At 43.3% G+C, this 12,647-nt stretch overlaps 1 protein-coding gene across 1 annotated transcript in view; it reads right to left on the bottom strand.

Annotated features, from left to right (window-relative positions):
- Positions 1-12,647, bottom strand: part of FAM13A (family with sequence similarity 13 member A) — a 131,446-nt gene that overhangs the window by 59,221 nt on the left and 59,578 nt on the right. The window lies entirely within an intron of this gene.

The raw sequence follows: 12,647 nt of genomic DNA, 5'->3' as shown, positions 1-12,647 counted from the left end.
CCCACACCAAACCACAAGGTGTTTTGTAGCCCTTCTGGTAACTATAAGCAGCACCACCAACCCCTTTCTAAATGTCACCCAGGGTGCAACGCAGCCACCCACAACCTCCTTCCCCACGGCCACGGCGGGCGGGATGCCCATGGGCAGGGCAGCTAGCCCACCCGAAGTTCTACCACAGCATCACTGGGCTACTCCCCCTCTGCAAGCTCCACCGGAGCTACACTGCTGCATACACACGCCTTCACCACGCATAGCTGTCTACAGGGGGCCGGCACAACTGGGCCTTGGAACTCACCATCCTTTCGGGTTGCAACAGATGCTACTGGGGTTCGGCAGGTTTGGGCCAACCAATTTGGACACACACAGCGAAGAGGAACATATGAAAACCCTTGCCTTAACATTTGAAATGAAGAGATAAATGTTGCAGAAGCCGACCTTATTTTTGCTGACGCTCCCAGTGGACCATGCTGAAACACTCCTGCTTCTACATCTGTGGCTGCTGAGCAAACACCGCTCTGGAATAACGAATCACACCATTTTGTTTGGTGGAAGTTCAGGGCTGGGAAGAATGGTAAAAGAACCCCATGCAATCGGTGTGCCACTTCCCAGGACACAGCAGCCTTGGAAAACAAACAGCCCACAATCTGTCAGAAGGTCTTGCAGTGAAACTTTTGATAGCCGCTGAAGGACCATACGCAAAGTTTTGGATTTTTTTTTTAAATTTGCACCTCCTCTGCCCAGAACATCTAAGGAAGCACCTTCAACTTCCCCAGACATTGGACAGAAACACTTGTGCTGCTGCCCGAGCTGTGAACAGTGTTACCACACCACACACTTTATGCGACAGAGAAGGGGACAATCTCAAACTGATAAAGGGGCATAAGAGAATGGACCCTTTCAACATTTTAGGCGGTAAAAGCCTGATGACTAATGCTGGTACAGCCAGACGTGCCAATCTTCAAAAATTCAAGTCAATATTAAAAGCACCATCACCTTCAACCCCAGCAAGGACTGGCACTGGTTTGGGAGAAAGCTGCAGCAAGAGCTTAGAACCTGTGTCCTTAATACTTCCATACAGATGTAGGTGCGAATTAGACATGAGCCACATCAGCTTTCTGGAGAAGCAGCAGACGCTCACAGGTTAGCAGGAGGATATCAGGTATTTCACAGGGATGCCAAACAGATCCTGACCTTTCTCAGCAGGAGGCAGAGGCGTTTTCTATCTTAAAAACAAGAGCAGCGGGCAGCTGCAGCCTCGGAAAGCAGAGATGCAGAGGTGGATTGAGAAGTGGCTCCGCTTCAGTACGCTGAACTGTTTAATATTTGCTCCTGTCAGCAGGCTGAGTGGAAGAAGCGCATTAGCAATGCTTCTGCCCGTTGCCTCAGCACAAGCCTGTTCTGCTGCGCCACAGTCACGCCAGGCACAGCACAGGGCCCTCGTTTAGGAAAGTCAGCAACGCTGATGAAGCACTCTGCCATCACGGATCTGGGTTGCTCTTATCTGTGGCAATTAAATGAATATCTTGATGACTTCCTGTTAAATTAAATGTGCCATACGTGCTCTTAAGCAACTGAAACCATGAGAAAAAGATTTTACTCTGATACATAAAACTTCTTCCATATAAAACAAAAGCACCTTGTACTGTTTCACAATTTGACAATAAATCAAATTGCCTCTTCCTGGCCAGTCTTTTTTTATACACACACAATTATTCATAGTTTATTACACTTCTATAAACTGAGTGTTACCATCAGGATGCCAAAAAAAATATTAATTTTCCACATTTAACTAAGGACCCATCTACATCGGGAAGGAGTTAGGGTTCTCCAGAGCAGCTTGCTGAATAAACAGAAGTGGAATAACTCAAATAGCTGCTGTAGTCTGAATTTATACCCTAGCTATTTTGTCATCACTTCCATGGGACTTGCTCATATAAATGAGCTTAAAAGCACTAAGATCCTTGACAAAGAATTCACTAACAAAAAGAGATGCTGTAGTAACCAGAAAGATTAATTTATGAGTTGGCATCAGTGAAGGTTAGTTCATGGCGTGACGCTAAAATCAACCAGATGCCTTGGGAGAACATTAAAGTTGCCCAGGACTCCCTGGGCCATCAGAACCTTCAGATCCACCTTCTGGTTTTGTTCTCTTCTTTTGGAGTCTCCTCAATGGGGTATCAGTTTTCTCCTCTCCTTCCTCACCTGCCTCTTTAACATTGCCAAAAACATCATGACTAAGAAGAGGTACCCTAGCTCACGTTTCCCTGTACACCCACTGGCATGCAACTTCAACACCCATTAAAAGAAAGGAGATCAAAGATGAAAAAATGCAGCTGGTGGGCTTTTGCTAGCACTGCCAATTTCCCAAGGTTTTTAATTATTCCTGGAGCAGCTGCAGATATTGCAAGAAAAGATTTTAACGTGGAGAAATGTCAAAGAGAGAAATTTTAAAAAGTACTTCGGGGCATAGTGGCCAACCGTCAGTAAGAGCAGTAGTATCTGCTACTCAAATGGTGGGAAATCACCCCATGGTGCATGTCACCTTACTTCAGATTGCATCATCTCAGCGGGCCCTTTCAATCTCTCACTCTGCTAAATGAGCACACGACTCCTTAATTCTTCACCTCTCCTGTTCATGGGTACAGACCCCAAGCGACGTATTTGTGGCGCAATGTAGGCAGACAAAAACTGTCAGAAAACTGCAGTCTTATCTCCAAACAATTCCACTTGCTTCTCACAGATGTTTACGTTAAAGCCAACTTGCTACTTGACAGAGGCAGGAATTCCTACCCTCTCCCTGCCCTCTTACACCCTTTTAAACTTGCATAATTCAAGCTGGGTTAACACATATAAAACCTGGGATTATACAACATTTTGTTTTGGATTTGTTTGTACTTGTTGAATTTGTTCTCCCACGTTAAACATGAAAACAAAACCTCTTCTGCAAGTTTCATACAACTCTTGCATTCCTGTTGCTCAGAAAGGCCAAACTCATCTGTTGGTAGCAACAATGCACCGCAGTGGCTATTTATGGTACCACCAAACATACACATAGAGCATGGGGAAAACCACCGTCCCTCAGGACAGGCACAGAACCCTCTCCACTTACTCCTGTATGCTCCTTAGTGTGTCGTGACTACTTCAACAAAATAGACAGCAAATAACAATAAAAAAAAGTTATATAATAAAAAAATTAAAATACTGACACATATTTCCACACTTCAGCACCTACGCCAAGGCAACACCTGGGTTCAAACTATTTGATTTGCAAATTTTTTGCTGAGATTCAAACCAGAAAAAAAAGACATTGTCTGGAACTAAATATGAATAATCACTTTTCTCCACCACCATTGACATTTAAAGAATGAACACACGTTTGGAAAGGAAGTCTCCTGTCAATCATCATTACAGAAGTGCTTTCTCCTCTTTCTTTTCTTTCCATACTTAGCTGCACACACAGTAATTTTCTCAGTGTATAAAGCAACAAGAGTAGAAGATCTGTGAACAGCACCAAAGGATACAAGAGGTAAGTGATCTAGATAATGGATTTTATGAGGATGTGGCTGTGTCTGCCTCCTGGAAAGCTGTTATCCCTTGCTTCACTGCACTGTCATACACAAATCAGACACTATTTTTTTAAAAAAAAAAAAGAAAAAAAAAGATAAACAAGAGATCTTGCCTGGTCTGGTAAAATCTGAGGGTTTTTAAGATGCTGGGGTTCTGCTCAATACCATCAATGTATTCCCACAGTGTTTACTAAATTACGCAATAATTTCCCCCTGGCAGAAACATGAAATGCAAAGCAAAGCCATCATCAGACTGAAAAGTAAAGAAAGTACTTTTCAAAATACCACCAACACAAAATTTAAAAATCCATTATTTATGTAAACATTCATGCATTGATACATGCATTTTTCTCTTTAGAGTACTTGTGCATATAAACATCTGCAATTACAAATGAGAAATACCCTGGAAAACCTCCCCCAGGCTAGAAGATTTGTGTGCACACATGAAACAAGCAAGTCACATGTAAATAAAAACCATATTTGGAAACGGTAGCTCTTCATGTCCAAACAAAGCAGACAGACGATTAAATTGGCCCTGTCCAAAAGAGCACAAACAGGAAGAAAGAGCAACTAATATGTCAAAAACATAATTTAGTAAAAAGGGAATCCTCAGAAAGAGGGTAAGTACTAACTTTCCAAGGCTAGTACTCAGCCCAGTATCACTTAATGGTTTTATCAATGATCTGAAAGGAAAGATAGAATAATACTGGTGGTTCTTTTCGTATGTTGTGTGCAAGCCAGCATTAGAAGTTTCTGTACAGCCAGAGACCAGTCAAATCTGGGAACTATATGCTAGGTGATGGGTCTTACTGGGGGATACAACATCACACCAGATAAGCATTTCTATACAAGCTTTGAGTGACTGTGTGGCTCACAGGCATCAACATGGATATTGCATGGAAAAGGTGTATTATGTCTATATTTCCCTACTGGAGTGGTTGCTACAGAAGACTCCAATCAGTTCAGGAATTCCCACTCTCAAGCAAGTTGTGAAAAACTGAAGAGTGCTCACAGACAACCCATGAAGGGAACGCAAGAACTAAACCCCATACATTAGTGCTTTGCAACGAAAACAGCCTATGCATGCAGGAAACGTTAAATACAGACAAATTATGACTAGAAATGAGACATTTTTAAATGGCGAGGATAATTAACTACTGACACAATTCATCAAAGATGATAGCGAATTTTTAAAGTTCCTACAACTTACAGTTGCCTCTGTTTAGAAACACCAAGACTTAGATAAACTGCCCAGATGCAATTTGCAGAATTCTCTTACTCATTTTCTTAACTAACACTCCTCTTGTCCAAAAGAGAAGCAGGTTGCTCTCAGTTGACTTAATTTTACCCCTTTTATTTTTTACACTGGCATAGAAATATAAGTTTTGCTGTTTATCTGTGGGAAATATACCGGTTTTTTGCACTGTAGATCTTCTGTTCCTTCCTGCAACTTGGAGGCCAAATTACCTTTTAACCAAAGCTGGTTAAAATCTATTGAGGAGGAAACAGATTCCAGAATTGTTCCTTAAACTTGCTGTGACAGGAGAAAAGTAAACACCAAGCTGAAAGCTTCTCAGAGTTCCTGATCTCAGCCAACAGACAAGCATGCAAGCGCATTTCCCATGGAGAGGGACACCCCAAGCCCCCAGGAGACCTGGATTAGCTGCTGTGGCTGCTCTTCATTAAGCAGGAGTGTCCTTTGCAAGCATTGCCTCTCCCACTTGTCAGCCACTTTAACTTGTTCCGAAGGACTCTCGCCCCATGGGATAGCCCAGAAATTATTTCTTGGCCTCCCTCCTGGAGAAGGGGGAGGACTGGGAGTAGGTTCCTAAAGGGTTTTCTGGGAAAGCATCAAGTAATGAATGGTTGTGCCAGCTAATTGCTGTGGGAAACAGGGTAAAGCATGCTGTGCAACAGGTCACTAGGTTCTTCATTTGCACCACTTAGTTCAAGTGCAGGAGCACGGGAGAGCAAGCAAACAAGCAGGACTCTGGTCGTGTACAAATTATTTTCAAAGCAGGCTTTTTCCAAAGCTCTGCTAATCTAATGATATTCCTAAACATTAGCATCTAATGACATTTCTCCCACTCCTCTAAACTGTTATTTTTATAAAACAGTCTGCATGAAGACCCTTTAAAAATTCAGCTGTTTCAGACCAATGAAATGTTTGCCATAGAAAACACTGAAGAAAAAGCATTTGTTTGTCAGCAAAAAGATTCCAAAAATTTTTAAATGAGCCCTTGGTAGTCCCTGCGTTATTTGTATTCCCTACCAAAAACGTCACTGATTTCACACTTCCCCACCTTCCAAAAACATCCTTCCAATCCTCTACAAAACTACTATTCTTTAAACTCTGTGCCTCTGCACCCACCATATTTCCTGCTTTCTAAGGCCCTTTCAAGTGAAATGCCTGTAGTTCACCCTTAGCCTTACAAAAATAACAACTATATCAGAAGGCAAAGTGGAGGAGCAGGCCACACCATTCACATTTGGTGCACGGGGCTTCTTACTCCACTGCAAGATAAACTGCCATCCGTGTTGGCAAGGGAGGAAGTCTGGCAGAGTTACCCTCTAGAAAAACCCTCTAGAAATAACTCCTCTTCTTCAGTTAATGACATGATGGAAAGGAGTCCTCCCTTTGCACAAGTGCTCCAGCGGCTGGGCTGGCTCCCGGGAGAGGCGGTGGGAAAAGATGACTTGGCGGGAGAGACTGACTCCAGCTGGGAGGCACTAAGAGAAGAGTGAGCTGGGTGAGACTTACTCCCTCTCTCTGCCTAGAGCTAGAAGATGTATCTGCCCATGGAAGCAAGAGAGATCCTGGCTAAAAGACAGCTCTGACCACATCTATTAAAACCTGACTGTATTTGACCAGACCACAGCCCCCTCAGGCCAGTTCAAGGGCTTTTTCTTGCACCCAGCTTTGCATACATCAAGAAACATGAATTATTGTTTATGCACAGCCAGATACAATGATGCTGGGCTCAATCAGCACAGCTCACTGCTGTGCCCCTCATTTGCAACATCAGCTCTGAGTTTAACCACTCCATAAGTGTCCAGGCTGCGCAAACAGGCTCCTATCCTGCTGCAGGCCAGGTTCAGCAATGTTAGGAGTGGCACAAGTGGATACTGAAGTGAAGCAAACGTTCAGCATAAGCCTACGCTTAGTTATTCAAGAACATTGAGAATGACAAGAGAAAGGTCCGTAAGTGTGCAACTTCCCAACCCATCTTCACAGTCCTGAGAAAAAAAAGCTAACGAGAGTTTAGCTTTGAAATGAGTTAGCTTAGAGAAAAAAAAGCTAATGAGCGAAAGCTAACGAGAGTTTGGAGGAAAACTCATTTTCTGTGATGCTCAATAGCCCTGTCAGAATGGCAGTCACTTGATTTTTTTGCAATTTGACACTTTCTGGAGTTTTGGGGGGTTGTTTTTGAAGGAAACATCTATACATTTTATAAAACATGGTGCTCCCAGAGAGTGACCATTTTATGGTGGTTAGGTTGTCCATAATGCAGGACAATAAAAATATTATTTTATTAGATATTTATCCCTCCCTACATGACTCAAACTTTCTGAATGTGGAGAGCTTGGAGAATGTGAAAGGGCCCAAGAAATTGGTAGTGGAATCTCTTGTTTCCAGGAGTCCTGTCAAAGCCTTAATGACCGAAAGTCATTACCATCCAAGTGGCCTTTAGTAATTTCTTTGCAATTACCTAGTGGTCTCTCTTTTTAGTCATCACTAGAGCAAATACACTTCTTGCAGCAGGTGCAGAATGAAAAGGAAAGCTTTGGTTCAGAAAACAGAACTATCTTCACACTTCCTAACTGCAACCGTCTCAGGCCAGGAGGAAGGCACTGAACCAATATGAAAAAGTGCAATTTGTAGATAAGCCGTCAGCTTGGGATCGCATTCCTTGCAACAGATAAAATGCGAGGAAATCTCTCATGGCCACTGACCATGAAAGAGGAGGATTTTACAACACTGAAACAGCTCAAACAGATGCAAGCAAAGTGACAAGAACAGTGAGTGACAGCCCTGGCCTGCCACCCCCAGCTTTTTCTTATTAGACAGACAGCTGACCACTTTGATTAAAAATATACATGTGTGTCATGGGAAGTCACAGCTGAACTCCATCAGCCTACACTGCAACGTGCCGAACACAACGTCCAAATGCACAGTTCTTTCAGCTGAACTGGGAAGTTCAGCAGCAAACAAGCCTGGCTGAGAACTCGCTGACCTCTGCCCGCTGATCTTCCTGCAGACTGCCTGCAGGACAGCGGGCCATGTCCCCTCTGGGAAGCCACACAGGAAGGGGAACCTCACAACTTCAGGTGGTAGAAAACTGCTTGCTCTGCAAAGCTACCGGAAACAGGGCACGCTACGCTGAACCTCCTCAGCTGAACAATGCACCAGGCACTTGAGGAGACAGGCTAAGGAAGCTACAGGAGAGGGAACTGCTCACTTATTGCAGTAAAAATAAGTCAAGTCACAGTGCAGAGGCTTTGCCTCTTCCCTACTTGCTAGTAAGGCAGGTTAGTGATGGGTGTCTTGCTTTTTGTAAACACAAATATTAAAAGCAAAAAGATTTCTAAGGCTGGTTTAAATTCCTTATTATCCACTGCGTGTTCTCCCATAAGAGATCACCAATGCTTTTGTTTGAAAATGACCTCAAAATTGTCACAGATGTTTGCACCTTATTGCCTACAGCAAAAACTACTGTCTGACCCAGTTGGTAGCAGGAAGCCACTAGCCTCATGAGATGAAGGGACTTTCTCCTCACAGCAAAAACAGCTACAAAAAAAAAAAAATTAACAAGATGACAATATAAAGAATTCTTCTAGCTGAGAGGGCAATGCCTAAGATACAGAAAGGGAGTCAGTTTTTTTCAGCTTTGTTACGCAATTTCTGTGAACTTACTGTAGTCCCTTTCTGGTTTCTAAGGCTGCTGGATGCTGTCCCAGGAAACAGGAAAAGCTAATATACTTGGCTCATGGACTGAAAGAAGAACATGTCCATGTGCATGTTACGGCATTGAAGTGCTGCTTTTACATCTAAGAGTCATCAGATCTTTGTTTCATTTATGGTTTTTGTTGCTTCCAAGACGAACCTCTACTTCTGTGGCACAGGTCACAGCATCAGATTGAAAATGTTCTCCATCTCACAACCCATAACTTGTCACCAGGTAAATGTTTCATAGAGAGGCAAAGATAAGATGGTTAGAGGTAAATATGAAGGTTAGGATAATGTAAAGGACAAAGCCTAATCTAAAGGAGTAACCCGTTCAGGGTGGAAGAGACAGGGCAAATGTTTGGAAAAGTAAACTGAAATCCACCCAGGTGACTTGCATGGAAAAAAATCTACATAATTGCACGTTACTGTGACTGTCATTACGTCTTGGCTATAGCCAGGGGAGAAGAACCCAGAAAGAGCTGGGACCGCGCCCTGACTCACCATTCAGAGTCACCTACCTTGGAGAGACACATAAATCACATGTCTTTGTGGCTATGTTTTCAGAAAACTGAATGCTTAACAACTCATTATGTAAAGGCAGTTCCTAGTGCCAGCATCTCACAATGCAAGAAAGAAGGGAATTGATTGCATAGGAGGGTGGAGACAAATGTACTCTCAAAGTTAAATGAGTCAGCTTGGAAAAACTAACTCAACACAACCTAAAGAGAGACAGTGACAAACAGCAACAATACCCTACATAAAAACCCTTTCCTCCGAGGGCTCAGAGCAGGGCCCAACAGAGGCTGCTGCTGAACGATGCATAAGGTAACCACCCTCACCACTTCCCCAGCGACCTCACACCAGACCTTTGCTCCTTTCCTGAGCAGTTTTCTCGAAGAATCCAGGGCTGTTGGAGGGCAGCGCTGCCTGGCTGCAATCCCTTATGTAAACCTGGCAGCAAGGCTCCTGAGTGATAAGGCAAATTATTACTTTGGATAGGGACTGAATGTACTGCCATGACAGACTTCAAAAACAAAAAAACCCCAAACCTAAACAAAAATAGTCAGCTAAGCAAACAACACCAGCCCCCCTGCTTGATTTGTTCTGGCAACAACAGGCACCCAAGTTCTTATCACATGACAGAGGATAATGGTAAGTTTTGGCTTGCCTTGGTTTTAAACCGCAGCTGCTAAAAGGAAAGCCAACAAATAGAGAAAGTGTTTATAGTAAGCACAAACTTCTCAGTGTACAAATACATGTGTTTTCATAACTCAACAATTAACAGCGAGAACACGCAGTGTCATTAAGAAGAGGGTGCAGCAGGGTACATTAAGCCATCCCTTATTTTAGGGAGGCTGCTACAGCATGTGATCCCTTTATTTACAGGACATAGGCCAGATATAAGGATATTTGTGAACAAAAGGTTGATATAAACAAACCTTCTCTTTGAGAACACGCACATGTTAGAAAAGCCAGCACGGGGTATCTGTGCTGGCAAATCTCATTGCAGCTGTAACTGCAGCCACAAACAGGAATTTATGATCTTTGGCACACAAAGACACGGCTAGAAAGTACTGGGGAAGGCAGCTTACATACTGAATGACTGCCGTGGTTGCTCTAAGCTTTGGCTCTCAGGAACTGCACAATGTTTTTCAAAGTTTGGCTGCCTTGCATGCACCCATTCCCCAGCACCTGACCTCTACTAGCAAGAAAGGGTACCTGGTTGCACTCCTTTGATCAGTATTTTCACCTAGGGAACACACACGGAGCCTAACAGCACCTCAAACAGCAGGGTGCCCTCCTACTGAGGGAACCTCTTTCAAAACAGTACCAGGGCTGCAAAGAAATGGAGCTCCAGCAAGCGGTAGAAGAGCCATATGCAGCAAAGCCTATTTCAGCACCCTTTGCCGGGCAGGAGATCCAGGATGGTGGCTACAAAAGTCTGCAGACAGCATTGCACCTCTGAGCCAGCATCAGGAAAGGCACTTCTGCTCACCATCAACAATCTGCTGCCTCACATATTGGCCGCGGGAAGCCAAAAGGCTGCCCCTTGTCTTTGCCTGTATATGACATTTAGCACAAAAGGCTAAGAGCATTGCCTGTAAGAGGCCCTCCCACCTTTGTATCCACTTAATATATCCTATCCCTGAAGTAAAATCCATTTGAATCTGTATTTGAAGCACTTAAGTTTTAGCATCTCTAGGGACACCCAAATTCACTCCAGTTCCTACTGCAGTTGCGTACACCCCTTTTGAATCAAACTTTTCCTTCTAGATAGTAGAAAGAAAGAGACACCTAAACAGGGATTCTGAGCTTCACAGAGCTGCAAGCCCACCCTAGTCCCCTCTTCACTGAGGGTCTAGTAAGGCCCCGGGAGCCTTGTTCCCTCCTGCCTATACGCTAGTCCCAAAGCTGCTGCCTCCTATGGCTCCCAAGGTCTGTGGTGTGGATCTGGTGGCTCTTAACCAGGTAAAGGAAAAAAGTATGTGGTTCCCAGGGTTGGGAAGTTTGGCTGCCCTGCTCTGAAGCTCTGCACAGGAGCTCTTAAAAAAAATAATGAGATAAGCCTCACAGAAATACGTAACAGGCTGCATATTGCTTGCAGACTTTCATCCTTCTTTCAGAGGAACAGTTTCTTCTCCCCTGCCCCTTTCTTTCCTTCTCCACTGTTTTAGGATTTACTCAAAGACTGCATTACAGGTATGTTTTTCTGCTACTGCATAATTAGCAGTTTGCCCTTGGCACACCGCTATAATAATGAGACAATTTTCAAGAGAACACATACATTATGAGCTAGTGGGGATTATGGGTACAGATAATTAATCCATGTATTTTGGTCAGAAAAAAGAAGATATCAATCTTACAAATACCATTTTCTTAAAATAACAGTAGTAAACATAAGATACAGATTTTATGCCCTGCAACATGTTTTGTCTGCAACTGATACTTCACATATTTCAAATGACAGCAGCACCTTCAAAAAATTCCTGTGATGAGGAATATCATACCTGTACGGAGGCAAAACGTGTCTTTCAATATTTTAAAAAACAGCTATTCTAGAAGACATAGTCAATATTGTAGCTGCTACTTAATCTGTGGATCTTCATTTTGAAGCCAACTGTATGAAGACACATATTGAGAGGTACTTTAAATAGTATCAAAAATTACTAATCAACCAGAAGCCTATAATTTTCTCCCGAAGACCTCTGCTTTAGTGTCAAATGAAACTGATTGAAAATGTACTAAAGATTACAGTCTTTGCTGGGGAGAGGGGGCTTACAGGCTTGGTGTGTGTGGTTACTTCTTCACTCTTACGCTTGGAACCTGCTAAGGGTGGAGTTCTGCATCTACCGTTCTGTGTAGCCCTTCATCCTCTTCTAATTCACCCATATCATGGTATCTGAGTGTGGAAAGGGAAGAGACCGCAAGCGTTTTCATGAAACAGCAAATGGTTATCTTTCCCAAGAGCAACCTTTATTCTTTTCTAACAAAGATCACATGATTGCTGAGCAGATACAGTCATTTCACTAAAACGTATCTGATAATTACATATAATTAATGATAACATTTATTTAAGAATGTTAGTAGCTTGTGACACAACTCCCCCCCAACAAGAACAGCAGCGTGTTTGCAAAGCACTTCATAGTGTAGGTCAGATGCCAGAGTCCTCCTGCTGAAAACGGTGAAAAATTCTAATGTAGCCTTGCACTGAGATAATACCAGGTAATACCTCCTTGTGAGCTTAGATTACACAGGAGTGACATGAGGCTGCCAAAAGCATGTTTAAAACCACTCCTGATATATCAGAGCACTACATTAATGCCAGGGAACCTGACAGCTGTCCCTCAGGTGTGTTAGGTCTGTTAGAGACCTCTCTCCACTCTTCCTTTTAGGGGTGGGCCCAGGGCCTCCTCCCCAGCAACCTACCATCCTGGAGCTGGGTGGAAAACAGCAAGCACTACCAACTCCTCCCTTCAGCAGCACCAGTAGATCACTGATAGAAAAGTACTGGAAGCTAGCAGCAGTGCAGACACTCAGCACAATTAGGTAATATGTACAGAAGTGTGATACAGGACAGAAAACTAGGGCATTCTTGAACAAAATAGGATTACAAGCAAATTTATTTCTACAGT

Source organism: Numenius arquata, chromosome 5 (genome assembly GCF_964106895.1).
Source record: "Numenius arquata chromosome 5, bNumArq3.hap1.1, whole genome shotgun sequence".
NCBI classification, from domain to species: domain Eukaryota; kingdom Metazoa; phylum Chordata; class Aves; order Charadriiformes; family Scolopacidae; genus Numenius; species Numenius arquata.
Note: the sequence above shows the minus strand (reverse complement) of the source record. Positions and strands in the feature narration are given on the sequence as shown.